The 13,685-nt window shown below is 42.9% G+C and overlaps 1 pseudogene; it reads left to right on the plus strand.

Moving 5' to 3' along the window:
* The first annotated feature begins 12,056 nt into the window (after positions 1-12,056).
* Positions 12,057-12,267, plus strand: LOC129334129 (U2 spliceosomal RNA; annotated as a pseudogene).
* Positions 12,268-13,685: the final 1,418 nt, after the last annotated feature.

Here is a 13,685-nt window from a genome sequence, read left to right on the forward strand (position 1 = left end):
TGACTTGGAGGAAGGAGGCGCTCTTGCCTTCCCCTCTGTGTCTTTTCCTGACCAAAAACAACACTAAGGGCAGTTATTTTCCCATACAATACAGCCAAAGCAGGGGCTGTAATTCCCCCACAGCTTCATTTCTGATGGGGAACCTGGACTTAACTCTTAAAAAAAACCCGTCTAGTTTGGTTTTCAAAATCCTTGAGAATCTGTTCAGTGGGGCTTAGTCCCAAGAAAGTGTTCTTATTGTTCTTACTGTAATATATTGTAGTGCCATGTGAATGTCCATGGCAATGGCATTAATTTAAAGGTATAAATGGTTGTCAGATTTGAAGTACATGAGGGTAATGACAAATAGGCACAGTTTATTAGCCAAGTCTACTGTGGTATTATCAGGGATAATGTTCCTGATGCCTTGTAATTCCTCTTTGTGGGGAATGTTGGAATACAGAGACTCATCATCCATGGTGGCTAAAATGAGGTTTTGTGGGTATGGTGCCAACCTCTAGGTGGGGCCTGGAAATCTCCCAGAATTACAGGTTATCAGGGCTTTTTTTCTGGGAAAAGAGATGGTGGAACTCAATGGGTTGCCCTCGGAGAAAATGGTCACATGGCTGGTGGCCCCGCCCCCTGATCTCCAGACAGTGGGGAGTTTATATTGCCAAGTGGTACAGAGGGCAATCTAAACTCCCCTCTGTCTGGAGATTAGGGGTGGGGCCACCAGCCATGTGACCATTTTCAAGAGGTTCCGGAACTCCATTCCACTGCATTCCAGCTGAAAAAAAGCCCTGCAAGTTATCTTCAGATTATGGAGATCAGTTCCCCTGGCTGTTTTGGAGGGTAAAGTCAGTATTAAACCCTGCTGAAGTTTCTCCCCTCTCCAAACCCCTCCTTCCCCAGGCTCAATCCCCAAAGCTCCAGGAATTTCCCATTTCAGAGTTGGCAACCCTATTCCTGGGAAACTGTCAATAGACTGTTGCTTCGGCAAGAGACGGTGGTGTCAGATATGTAATTTGGAGTGCAGCCTGAGAATGGAGTCCATATAACTAGACACCGCTATAGTAATTGTCCCAATACTTGAAGCAATAAAGTGTCCTCCTAGATTGCCTCATTTGTGTATCTTAGCAGATAGAAGGTGCCTGGCTGGTGTTCCTTAGGAGTGTCACTACAGATTTGTTTTTCTATATGTGTGGATAATTCCCTCGTTATTCTTTTCTGTCATTCCTTTGATAGTGGTCTGTAAAATGTGGTACTAGGAAATGTTGCCTTCTTTGTATAGTCCAATTTATGTATGATCACAACTTCTTCTCCTTTGTCAGCTTTTTTGATTATGATGTCAAGATCATTTCTGAAACTGTTTATGGTATCCTTTTTGGCCTGGTGGAGATTGTGCTGAAACGTGTTCATTAATCAGTTTGTTGATGATAGCGATGAAAGCATTCTCTGTGACAATCCAGTAATGGCAGTGTGAGTGACTTTAGACCAGTTACTTTTGCCGCCTGCTTTTGCCATCTCCTAGGCATAGAGCAGGGGTCACTGGGGGTGTGGGGAGGGGAGGTAGTTGTAAATTTCCTGCATTGTTCAGGGGGTTGGACTAGATGACCCTAGAGATCCCTTATGATTCTATGAAAGTGCTGTTGTGAGAAAAAGTAGAAGAGGCAGAAGCCACATATTTCACTCTGAGCTCCAGGTAAGAAGGCTGGGGATAAAAATATAATGCATACCAATCCTAACTAAATATTTCTAAAGTGAACATTGTGCCACATGTTTTCATGTGAGGGATGACTAAGGGAAGTCATTTGAAAATGGAGTAACTGGGAAAACATCAGACAGAATGATACTTGCCAAACCTATTTGCATAGGTATGATTTTCATATTAGGGCTCTTGCAACTCACCCCCACCCCCCAATACAAAGACACAGATTGGAGCCAGTTTTTATGTAATTTTGAAAACTTGTGCAGGACTGTTTCATATCAGAATTAAATTTTTAAATCACATAATACTGTTTATTAGGACCAACCAAAACAAAACAAAATACTGTTTAGTGTATTTCTGGTTGGCCCTAATAAAAAGGTGTTATGTGGCTTTTGCTTTTGCTTTGAGCTGATGTGCCAACCTGCATTCTCTTTGCTTTGAGAAGTAAATTTAGTCATGTTAGGAAAATTGATTTATTAGTCATTGCTATTGGTTTCAATGAAAAATGTATTTCCTTCTTCTGCATTGACATGAAGTCTTGGCGAAATAAAGGGAAAAGCCCAGTCTTCCCTTCTCATGGCAATAGATTACTGTAACTCACTCTATGCAGGGCTTCCTCTGGGCCTGACCTGGAAATTGCAGCGGGTCCAGAATGCTGCCGTGCAGATCCTGACAGGAATCCCATTCAGGGCGCATGTGACTCCAACTCTGCAGCAACTACACTGGCTCCCCATGGAGTTCCAGATCAGGTTCAAGGTTTTGGTCTTTACTTATAAAGCCCTAAACAGACTCAGACCAACATACCTGAGAGACTGCCTCTCCCTGTATGTATCCCGGAGAGCACTTAGATCTGCAGATAAACACCTACCGGTGGTTCCTGGCCCCCACTTGGTGGAACTCTCTCTCAGAAGACACTTGGGCCTGCAAAGATCTTGTATCTTTTCAGAGAGCCTGTACGATGGAGATGTTCAACCAGGCATATGGTTGAGGCCAGCAAAGGATCCATCTAATCAGCCTCCCTGCCGGTCTCCTACCAGCAGAGGGGCTATATGATCATCTGCCCCTCCCCCCAGTATGATAAACTAGAGTTGAGTTATAAACTCACATCTCCACTCTCTTTTTATGTTTATGATGTGCAGGGAAATGGGAAGGGGGCCCGTCTAGGTTACTGGTAATTATGCTGTGGAAAATGAGTTTGTGATTTTATTGTCTATTTACTGTAATTTTATCTAGTGCTGTAACCCGCCCTGAGCCCGCTTGCGGGGAGGGCAGGCTATAAATTGAATAAATAGCAGCAGCAGCAGCAGCAGCAGTAGTCCACCTGCCCTACAAATTGGGAAAGGGGATAGAAAAGAAACTTAAAGCTTGCCTGATCCTTGCTAGTAGAGAGCACATACGTGTACACAAAAGCACCATCTCTCTCTGTGGCAGAAAACCACTGATTTTAGGAATACAAATATCTTGGTGCACTTAAAAGTACTGTAACCATGGGGTGACCCCAAAATACATATCCTGAAAGGCAATTCAAACATGACCACCTTTGCTCACCCCAACAAGCACCAAGAAAGTGCAGCACTGGTATGGAATGCTGCACATGTTGGGGTACACACATATTTAGACATGAACACTTCCAAATGTGGTGCTACCACAGGAAAGCACCTTTTGGCAACATTCTTACTGGAATGGTAGCATTTGAAAAAATTGAACTAGCTAGAGAAGGCAAGCCCAATCTCATCAGATCTTGGATGCTAAGCAGCCTTGGTTAGTAACTGGATGGGAGAGACCTCCAAAGAAGACCAGGGTCGCAGAAGCAAGCAATGGCAAATCACCTCTGTTAGTCTCTTTCCTTGAAAAACCCAGCAGGGTCTCCATAAGTCAGCTATGACTTGAGAGCGCTTTCCACCATCACCACGGAAATACTTCAGTGCTGTATAACAGAGTGAAAAGAGCAAGAGTCTAGTAGCACCTATAAGACTAAAAAAAATTGTGGTAGTGTATGAGCTTTCATGAATCACAACTCACTTCTTCAGATCACTTCAGATCACTTCTGAAGAAGTGAGCTGTGACTCACAAAAACTCATACCCTACCACAGATTTTGTTAGTCTTATAGATACTACTGGACTCTTGCTCTTTTCTACTGCTACAGACAGACTAACACGGCTACCCATCTTGGTATAACAGAGTGTATGCCCTCTTCCTTGGGCTGATTACCACTACCCATAAAGCAAACAATTATTCTTTATGCAAGCATACTGTGGATTCACATATTTTCTTTCCTCTATTTTCTTTGAGCCTTTCTCTGAGCTGAGTACTAGAGTAGCTGATGCCTTACAGCTTAACTAACACTTGGGATTGGGAAGACTTTTCTTCTGGGGCTTACTGGGAAAGTTTGAGTCATAGATCATTAATAAGAGAGAGAGAAGAAAAAAGGGAAGTAAATCCTTGTATTTTGTCAAGCACTACTTAGAGGTAAGTGACATTAAAAGAAACCAAAAATTCATTTCCTCTTCCATTTGTTTTTGCACCCATGCATGCCTCATATAAATGTTGCAAGGGCATGGAGTGCAATATACCTAATCTTTTTTTTATCCATCCTACTAGACAGATCACATCTCCGTTTGTAGTTAGTGGTCATTTGAAGCCAGTGCTATAGGAAGGACATAGTCAAGTGCCTCATCCACTTGGCCAACAGGAATTATTTCCAGATGGGTGATCTCAGAGAACCTCCCTCCCGTTTCCCTTCCTAAACCACAAACTGTCCTCTAAAACATGGTCTCAGGGCTATGTCCAGTAAGCTCACAATCATAGCATCCATTTTTAATATACTGTTGTCTAATTGTAATCCTATATACATTTCAATGGTTTATAGAAGGTACAGATTTCAGAACCAGAGACAGCAAGGAGGGGTGAAGGAGGAGCAAATGTAAGAAATCTTTGGTTTATCAAATCCAGAATATTCTTTGTGTAGTGTTTACCTAGCACTATAACCAGCAAATCACTTTAACCTTCCAATTATCATCTGAAAAAAACCTGAAACATATTGCATTTGGGGTATTCTTCCATCCCAAACAAAATCCCCCTGTATCTAAGGATAAAAATGGCCCATAATTTTTTTTTTTAAAAAAACCTTGTGATTGTCATAAAGGGCTGTATCTCTGCAGGGCACTTATAATGGTTCCCTGTATCACCATTTTCTTAATAAACTCAATGGGTAGAAAAAACAACAAATGGCAAAAATGCATTGATTTCCTGGGGTTTACTTTCTACCCAGATGTAGTTTTTTAAACAGAAAGTAATCTGTACATGATCAAACACTGAACTTTGGGGACATTGTTTACTATTGTACAGGTGATGATGTTCTTGGATGAAAAAGTTATAGAGCCACTTTTCTCCAAATTCTACCAAAAAAGTAGAACTGGAGTATCTATTATTATTATTATTATTATTATTATTATTATTATTATTATTATTATTATTATATTGCATTTCTAGATTGCCCTCCCCATCAGACGGGCTGTTTAAACAACAGTTTAAAACAGTAAAAACATTATCAAAACATTAAAACATTATATCAAAACAATTAAAATTGGCTGGTATAAAATATTAAAATACAGCATTTTAATGGGTGGTGGTCTTCAGTGGTATGGCCGGTGAGAGGACAGCCTAGCCCCCACCAAATGCCTGGTGGAACATCTCCGTCTTGCAGGCCCGGCGGAAAGATAACAAATCCTGCCAGGCCCTAGTTTCCTCAGACAGAGAGTTCCACCAGGTCAGAGCCAGAACTGAAAAGGCCCTGGCTCTGGTAGAGGCCAGACGGACCTCCCTGGGGCCAGGGACCATCAGCAAGTGCTTAGTGGCTGATCGAAGTGACCTCCGGGGAACATATGGGGAGAGGCGGTCCTGAAGGTATGCTGGGCCCAGTCTGCATAGGGCTTTATAGGTCAACACCAAAACCTTGAACCGGACCCGATACTCAACCGGTAACCAGTGCAGCTGACGGAGGATAGGTGTTATATAAACCATGATTGGTGCTCTGGCAACCACCCGTGCAGCTGCATTCTGAACCAGCTGCAGTATCTGGATCAAGGCTAAGGGAGGTCCTGAGTAGAGCGAGTTGCAGTAGTCTAATCTGGAGGTGACCATTGCCTGGATCACTGTCGTAAGGTCATGGGTAGATAAGTAAGGGACAAGTTGTCGAGCCTGTCTTAGATAGAAAAATGAGGATCGAACAACCACTGTGACCTGTGCCTCCATAGACAAGGAAGCATCCAGGACCACCCCCAGGCTCCTCACTCTCAACACCGGCGTAAGTGGTGCTCCATTGAGAGCGGGGAGCTGGAGTCCTGCACCCATGGACCCTAGACCCACATGCAGGACCTCCATCTTCAAGGGATTCTGTCTCAGCCGACTCTGCTTCAACCATCCAGTCACAGCTCCGAAGGTACGTTCCAGGACATCTGGGGCAGAGCCAGGCCGGCCCTCCATCATCAGATACAATTGGGTGTCATCTGCATATTGATGGCACCCAAGTCCGAAACTTCGTACCAGCTGGGTGAGGGGGCACATATATACGTTAAATAGCAGGGGGGAGAGTATTGCCCCTTGAGGGACACCACACACCAACTGGTGGCGGGGTGACAACTTCTCCCCTAGTGCCACTCTCTGTCCCCGACTGTGGAGAAAAGAGACAAACCACTGCAGAGCTGTCCCTTGAATCCCCACATCGGCAAGGTGGTGGATCAACAGGTCATGATCAACTGTGTCGAATGCTGCTGATAGATCTAACAATATCAGCAGCGCTGACCCGCCTTGATCCAGCTGTCTATGCAGATCGTCCATCAGGACACCCAGCAATGTCTCTGTCCCATGTCCCGGATGGAAGCCAGACTGGAAAGGATCTAGGGATGAGGAATCATTCAGGAAGACCTGCAGCTGGTCTACTACCACCCGTTCAATCACCTTACCCAGGAACAGGAGGTTCGAAACTGGGAGGTAACTGACCTGGTCGGTAGGGTCCAAAGATGTTTTTTTCAGGAGAGGCCTAACCACAGCTTCCTTGAACGCTTCTGGAAAGATCTCAGAGCTCAGAGACATGTGGACAATGGCCTCCAGGGCATCCCATAGCCCATCTACGCTGGCCTTCACCAGCCATGAAGGGCACGGGTCCAAGGAGCATGGGGTAGGCCTAACTGCTCGCAGGATCCTGTCAATCTCATCCCCAGAGAGTGGACTGAAATGGTCTAATATCATCTCAGAAGGCTGCCAAGGGGCCTCCAGTTTGCACACTGTATCAACTGTGGCTGGGAGATCACGGCGGAGAGACAAGATTTTATCAGCAAAAAAGCTCCCAAAAGCCTCACAGCTAATATCCGAATTTGAACTTTGATGGTCCCCTCTTGATAAGGAGACCAAAGACCGAACCACATTGAACAGTTTTGCTGGGTGTGAGCTAGCTGATGCAATGGAGGCTGCATAAAACTCTTTCTTTGTAGCCTTCACTGCCATCTCATAGGCCCTCATAAACGTCCTATAAGATGCTTTTGCCTCTTCGTCACAAGTTCACCGCCACACTTGCTCTAGTCGTCTCAGCTCCCGCTTCTTCCGACGTAGCTCCTCTGTATACCAGGGAGCTAATTTGGTACGAGGGTGGAGAGGGCAATGGGGGGCGATTTCATCGATGGCTTCGGAAATATGGACTTGCCAGTCTTCCACCAGCTCACCCAATGAACCGCCAGGGAGCATTGGATCCTGCAGAGCATTCTGGAAACCAATTGGATCCATAAGTCTCCACGGGCGAGCATAAATAAGCTCACCGCCCTTGCAGGGGGGAGGTGGGATATCCAGCTGAGCCTTCAGGACCACGTGGTCTGACCATGGTACCAACTCAGTTGGTTCTAGCACCACATCCATCCCCATCCCCAAGATCAAATCCTGTGTGTGGCCTGCTTGATGTGTAGGGGCCGAAACAATCTGGGAAAGTCCAAGTGCAGCCATGGAGGACACCAGGTCCACAGCCCGACTAGAGGCATCATTGTCACCATGGACGTTGAAGTCACCCAATACCAATAGTTTTGAGTGCTCCAAGGCCCATCCAGCAGATGGGCATCTGCTGGTGCGCTGGGTGGCGGTACACCACACAGATGGCCAAACTTTCCTTGGCACCCCACACTAGACCTACACAGTCAATGCTGGAGATCTCCGGGATGGGGAGCAGGCTGAAGGAGACTCTCAGACAAGAATCACCACCCATCCCCCCCGGCCTCCCGTTCAGGACTGAGGAAGGACTGAGAACCCAGGTGGGACTAGTTCGTTCAGGGCATCATAGTACTGTTTTTCAGGGTTAAAGTCATCTGATTGTGTGGGTAGGGGTCGGGGAACATCTGGGAATCCATGATGGAAGAAAGGTTATATATAAAAGTAGCAAACAAACATAAGTACTATCCTAGCTATGTGTTAGTCTGCAAGTAATGGAAATATAAGGTAGATTCTACTGATGCTGAAAAGAGAAGAAAGGCTCCTCTTTGACCCCCCCAAATGCTTTGCTGGGGATCATGAGATCCATGTGCATAAAAGCCACATGGCATAGAGGCTGGAGCAAAGAGGGAAATTGTTTGAAATTGCCTGAGAAGGTTGGCTGGATCTAACCCATACACCTGAATATCTATTTATGGCTAACACTCTTTGCTTATTATTTATGGTATAGATTCTCTGTCACTACTAACATAATTAAGGGTAACACAGTTTGTCAAGTGATGTTGAAAATGGGAGGAATCACTCAATCACATTTTGCGGTAATTTATTAACAGCTTTTTCTCTATTTGAATTCATTTCATATATATGCAAACCTGTTTTGAACATTATCATCAAAGTCAAAGCTTATCTAATATGAATTGCTTCTAAGACATTGAAGAGAGCCAATTCTGCATAATAAAACCTATAGATGCACAAGTGTGATCTGAACAACCAGAGGATCACTGCTGTGTGGTTTTGCATTGCCTTTGTAGTTTCGAAGATGTTATAACATTATTTAATTAGTTAAAAAATTTCCTGTCTCTTGAGAAATGGAAACCCAATGAAATGTCAACCATGCTGTCACTCTCCTTGAGGCTAAACTCATTAGAACAAAGACTAGAGATAAAAATAGTAAAAGGCACAGTATTTTGTTGCAATCCAGAGGCCCACACAGCTTATGCCTTGGAAATCCAGATGTGAAGCCAAGCATACAGTGCTTTGGAAGGAATTGATACCATTTTTCTGTTTTAACCATTTGGTGTTCAGCAAATGCAAAATTAGATGGCATACAATTAGATAATATCTAAAATCTTTTGGGCAATCACCAACTTATTGGTCACTGTTTAGGAAGAAACAATTCCTTATTTATCAGAGCAAAATGGTGGTATAATACTTGTGTCTTTTCTCTGTAGAGGAATTATTCTTTCCCTTAGGTGTCAGGGACTGAGTTTATATGTTTAAAAGGACTGAGTGGGGTGTGTGTGCTTTATCTGAATTATAAGTGATATTTCAAAACTCACGTGCTTATTACTAAGCATAATAAAATCTGGCATTTTCTATTGTCAGATGGTTTATAAAGGCTAAATTTCTTGATTTATTTAAATAGACAGGAAAGAGCAAACTTTAAAAAAAACCCCTAACCAAGTGCTATATACTGGAGGCATGTGAATTACCTCCTTCCCAAGGATAATGCAAATTAGAAGTGTGTAAAGCTTTGTCTGCACCTGGGATCTTTAATGAGGATAAAGAAAAATCAGACAGAAATTCTCTCGGGAACTGAGTGGATCGTTATTTGAATAACCTGCAGTGAATTCTAATCAATGAGACGTGACTTTGAAAATGAATGTGGTCTTTCTACCTGCTGTAGTCAAGCCATAATATTAATCATAACTTCATGGTACAGTAAAGCCTATGACAAATGGTTATTCAGTGGACTAACGAAAAGCCCATTTGCAACAGCGAAAGTCCATGCTTGCAAATCTAATTTCTCTTTGTGAGTTGGTTGGATGGCTGGTTCCAACATGCATTTTATTTAAAGAAGCAAAAGTTGATTGGAAATACATTCCAAAAATTACATTGTTTTCCATCAGTGGTGGCATGGCACCTTTATCTTATTGCCCTGTGTTAGCGTTGAAATATACCTGAGATCCCATACCCAGACAAGGGTTTCCAGGACTGATGAGTTGTATTCCCCACCTAACTACTGAGGCTGGATTCACAGAACCAGTTCCTTTTCTCCCCACCCCAAGTAAGTTCTTGCAGCTACTTCACTTTGGATACTAGTCAGGGTATGATGGGCAATTTAGAAATACACATCAACAACAATGAATAGGTATAGTTTCAGGTGGGTAGCTGGGTTGGTCTGCAGTTGGAGGTCAAGATCTGGGTCCAAAAGTGCCTTAAAGACTGACTAGATTTCCAAGGTATGAGATTTCAAGAGTAGAGATGGGCATGAACCTGAATACGACCCAAAAAAACCCATGAACCAGCCCAGTTCGTGGTTCATGAACCAGTGGTTCATGGAAGCTCATTTCCACGAACTTCCATGAACTGGTCTACTGGTTCGTTTGGTTCATATTAAAAGCAGTTTAAATGGCCATTTCCCCAAGGAAATGGCCAATAAACTTTTTCTGCCCCTTGCAAGCAGTAGGGCCCTTTAAACTAAACTATCCCCCTCGCCTCCTGCCAGCTGATAATTTAAAGGGACCTGCCACTTGCAAGCGGCAAGAAAGGGCTCTTTAAACAATCAAATGCTCCTTTCCCTGCTGCTAAGCAGCCAGAAAGGGGCATTTAAACCCCACGAACCATGAACTGGTTCGCAAACTTACCCCAGTTTGTGGGAGTTCGTGGTTCCTGGTTCATGGAAACTACATGGTTTGTTTTTTTTGTAGTTTGTGCCCATCTCTATTCAAGAGTCAACGGTGACAATGTGTGCTTTGACTCTCAAAAGCTCATAGCTTGGCAATCTAGTTGGTTTAAGGTGTTATTTGACCCCAACCTTGCTCAATTAGTACGTCTGGAGCCTTATGAAATAGTGTAACCAAACCTTTGACTGAAGCTGGGTTTAAATTGTCTTAGGAAAGGTGGTGTCATGAATCTAAGGTCTAGCTTGCTTCTGTTTAACAACAGTCTCCAAACTACATTTTTAAGTCAGCACCCTAGCAGGTTCTAGGTATGTGTATGTTTGTCGAAGGCTTTCACGGCCGGAGAACGATGGTTGTTGTGGGTTTTCCGGGCTGTATTGCTGTGGTCTTGGCATTGTAGTGCTACACCTCTGAAGATGCCAGCCACAGCTGCTGGCGAAACATCAGGAACTACAATGCCAAGACCACGGCAATACAGCCTGGAAAACCCACAACAACTATGTGTATGTTTCATTCCCTGGGTATGAACTCCTGTTTCTTATACCTCAAGGCTTGTCAGGTAGGGCTTTGCGAATTCTGTTTGTGCCTGATGCTTTCTACAGTCCTAGGGCAAACAAGAGATTGTGGGATAACGCCAGATTTTGTCAAAAGTGAATTTCAGAGAAACCCTCTATGCAAGTTCAAGACAAGCTTAAAGAATTTTGATAAAACTAGAAATTTTGTTATAGATGGAGGAAGGGGGGGGGAATCAGCCATCCCTAAATTATTTTGTTAATTTTAATTTGCTAATAGTACAATCCTAAGTATACTTGCTTGAGTGTAAGACCTGACTGAATACACCTGAGTAGCTGGGTATACCTGCTAAGGATTACTCTCTTAGCTAACTAAATATATATGATGTGATCTTTATGAGAGAGAGCCCAGAAATTATATTAGGGAAACCCTGTGTTTTATTTCTAAAATTATTATATAACCTTTTCCTTCAGTATTATGTTGTTATTTTGTTATGATCTGTTACCAAGACAAATGTGCTCATTACTCTTATTTCATATTACAATCAGTGGGATTTTAAAGGGTTAATTATGAAAAACTTGGATGCACATGACATGGGTGTCCATTATGGTGGGACTGCAGAAAGTTCCACCATAATTGGCCTTCTGGTGGAAAAAATGTTATATGAATAAGCACTCTATGAATGTATGGCTTTCCTTAATTTGTTTATTCTACTAATTACTAAGACATGTTCAAGCATCCTGGAGTCAAAGATATTTTACTTGAGCTATACCCGCTAATGCTTGGCTGAGGAATACTAGTTCACTTAGAAGTTCCACACTACACTCCTAAGCTCAATTATAAGGGAGTAAGCACCTATGGCTTGCAACTGGTGGGACCCCCAGGGGTTAGAAATGGGCATAATGGTATCATACAAAGCTGCTACATAATTTCCAGCTGAAAACATGGAGGTAATATGATCACATCATGCAGCGCTGTAATTGCTTCTCAGCCTTTTTGCTAAGACCAAGTGTAATATCTGTTCTTATCAGTTCAATAGGGTGGCATGTCCTCCATAGTCTGGTGGTCAGATCTGATTTATGATTTTGTTGTATTCACTGCTATTCTCTTGTGCTTAGAGGAAGTGATACAATCATTCTCTACGAATATCAACCTGTTCTTATCAGTTCAATAGGGAGGGCATGTCCCCATTGGCTGGTGGTCAGCCCTCACTGACAAATTTTGTATTCACCCCTTTAATGATGAAATGCAGTGATACAAACATTGTCTACTAGAGGTGGGCATGAACCAAAATATGAACCAAAATTCATCACAAACCGGGCTAGTTCATGGTTCATGAACTGGCAGTTCATCAGAGCCCATTTCTAACGAACTGCCACGAACTTTTCGGCCAGTTCATTTGGTTCATTTTTTAGTTTGTCATTGCAGACAGCCTGGCGCCGATCAATCTGTTTCCTAGGCAACGGGAGAGATGGGCTTTCTGCAGCCCTGGAAGTGACCTTCTGCTGCCCCAGAAGTGATATTTTCACGAACCAAATGAACTAGTTTGCAAACCAGGGCAAGTTCATACAAGTTTGTGGTTCATGGTTTGTGAAACGTGACGAACCATAAACTGAATGGTTCGGGTTTTTCCCCCAGTTCATGGCCATCTCTATTCTCTACTAAAGTCAACCTATAGTGCAATGGTGTAGGAATTTACCACATCTCTATTGTAAAAACTATAGAGATCTAGGAAATTCCTAAAGCATCAAGCAATGCAGAGGTTTCCAGGTTTTTGACCAGGAAAGTAACTGGAATCTCACAATGCCATTCCTTTTTTTTTTTTTTTTTTGGCTGTACATTTGAAAAGTGGCAGGGGTGAAGGGCAAAAGACGGGAGATTGTCCACCAAAGCAGACAACCTTCTTGGAGAAGCTCAATGGGACTTCTAGCAAAATAAGAATGCTCAGAAGCACGCCGATTCTGACGTAAAGATCCAAAGAAGAGAGACAACAGCTTCATCCAGATGTGGTGAAGTCAAAACTGTTGTAAAACTTTACAAAACTGTTAACTCTTTCCTACAGGTGTGTACTTACACATCTTTTGTGTTTCTTTATTATAGAAAATCCAAGATTTATTACTGAAGAAAATATCCACAGTAGGCCTTCTTACTCAGTTGCTCAAGTAGATTAATATTCTTACTTACTGGCACCCTTTTCTGGCATGTTTTCAAGAATGTTTACTTGTTATGACTAATGGACTTCCTTGGACAAAGGTTTGCGAGAGGATGAGATGGGTTATGATTTTCCAAACAACCCTCCCCACCCAACACACACACAAATACATTGGTTATTTCTAGGACAATGGCATTTTCATAAGCAATATGATGCAGGTTTAGAAGATGCACTTAACTTAAATGGCCCACTGTTTACCAGAAACAGACACAACTGTGCTCTCCATGGTCTTGTCTCACATTCTGAGCACCACACAGCTAAACATTATGCAGTTCCTTTTTTGTCTACTGGCTTAATTTTCTTGCTTCAGGGTTCAGTCTTATATTACAGCGGGTTCAATATATAGTTAACTGGTATTGCAGTTCTATAAGTACTGGCAGTAGGGGTCATTAAAAA

Source organism: Eublepharis macularius, chromosome 7, assembly GCF_028583425.1.
Source record: "Eublepharis macularius isolate TG4126 chromosome 7, MPM_Emac_v1.0, whole genome shotgun sequence".
Taxonomy (NCBI): Eukaryota; Metazoa; Chordata; class Lepidosauria; order Squamata; family Eublepharidae; genus Eublepharis; species Eublepharis macularius.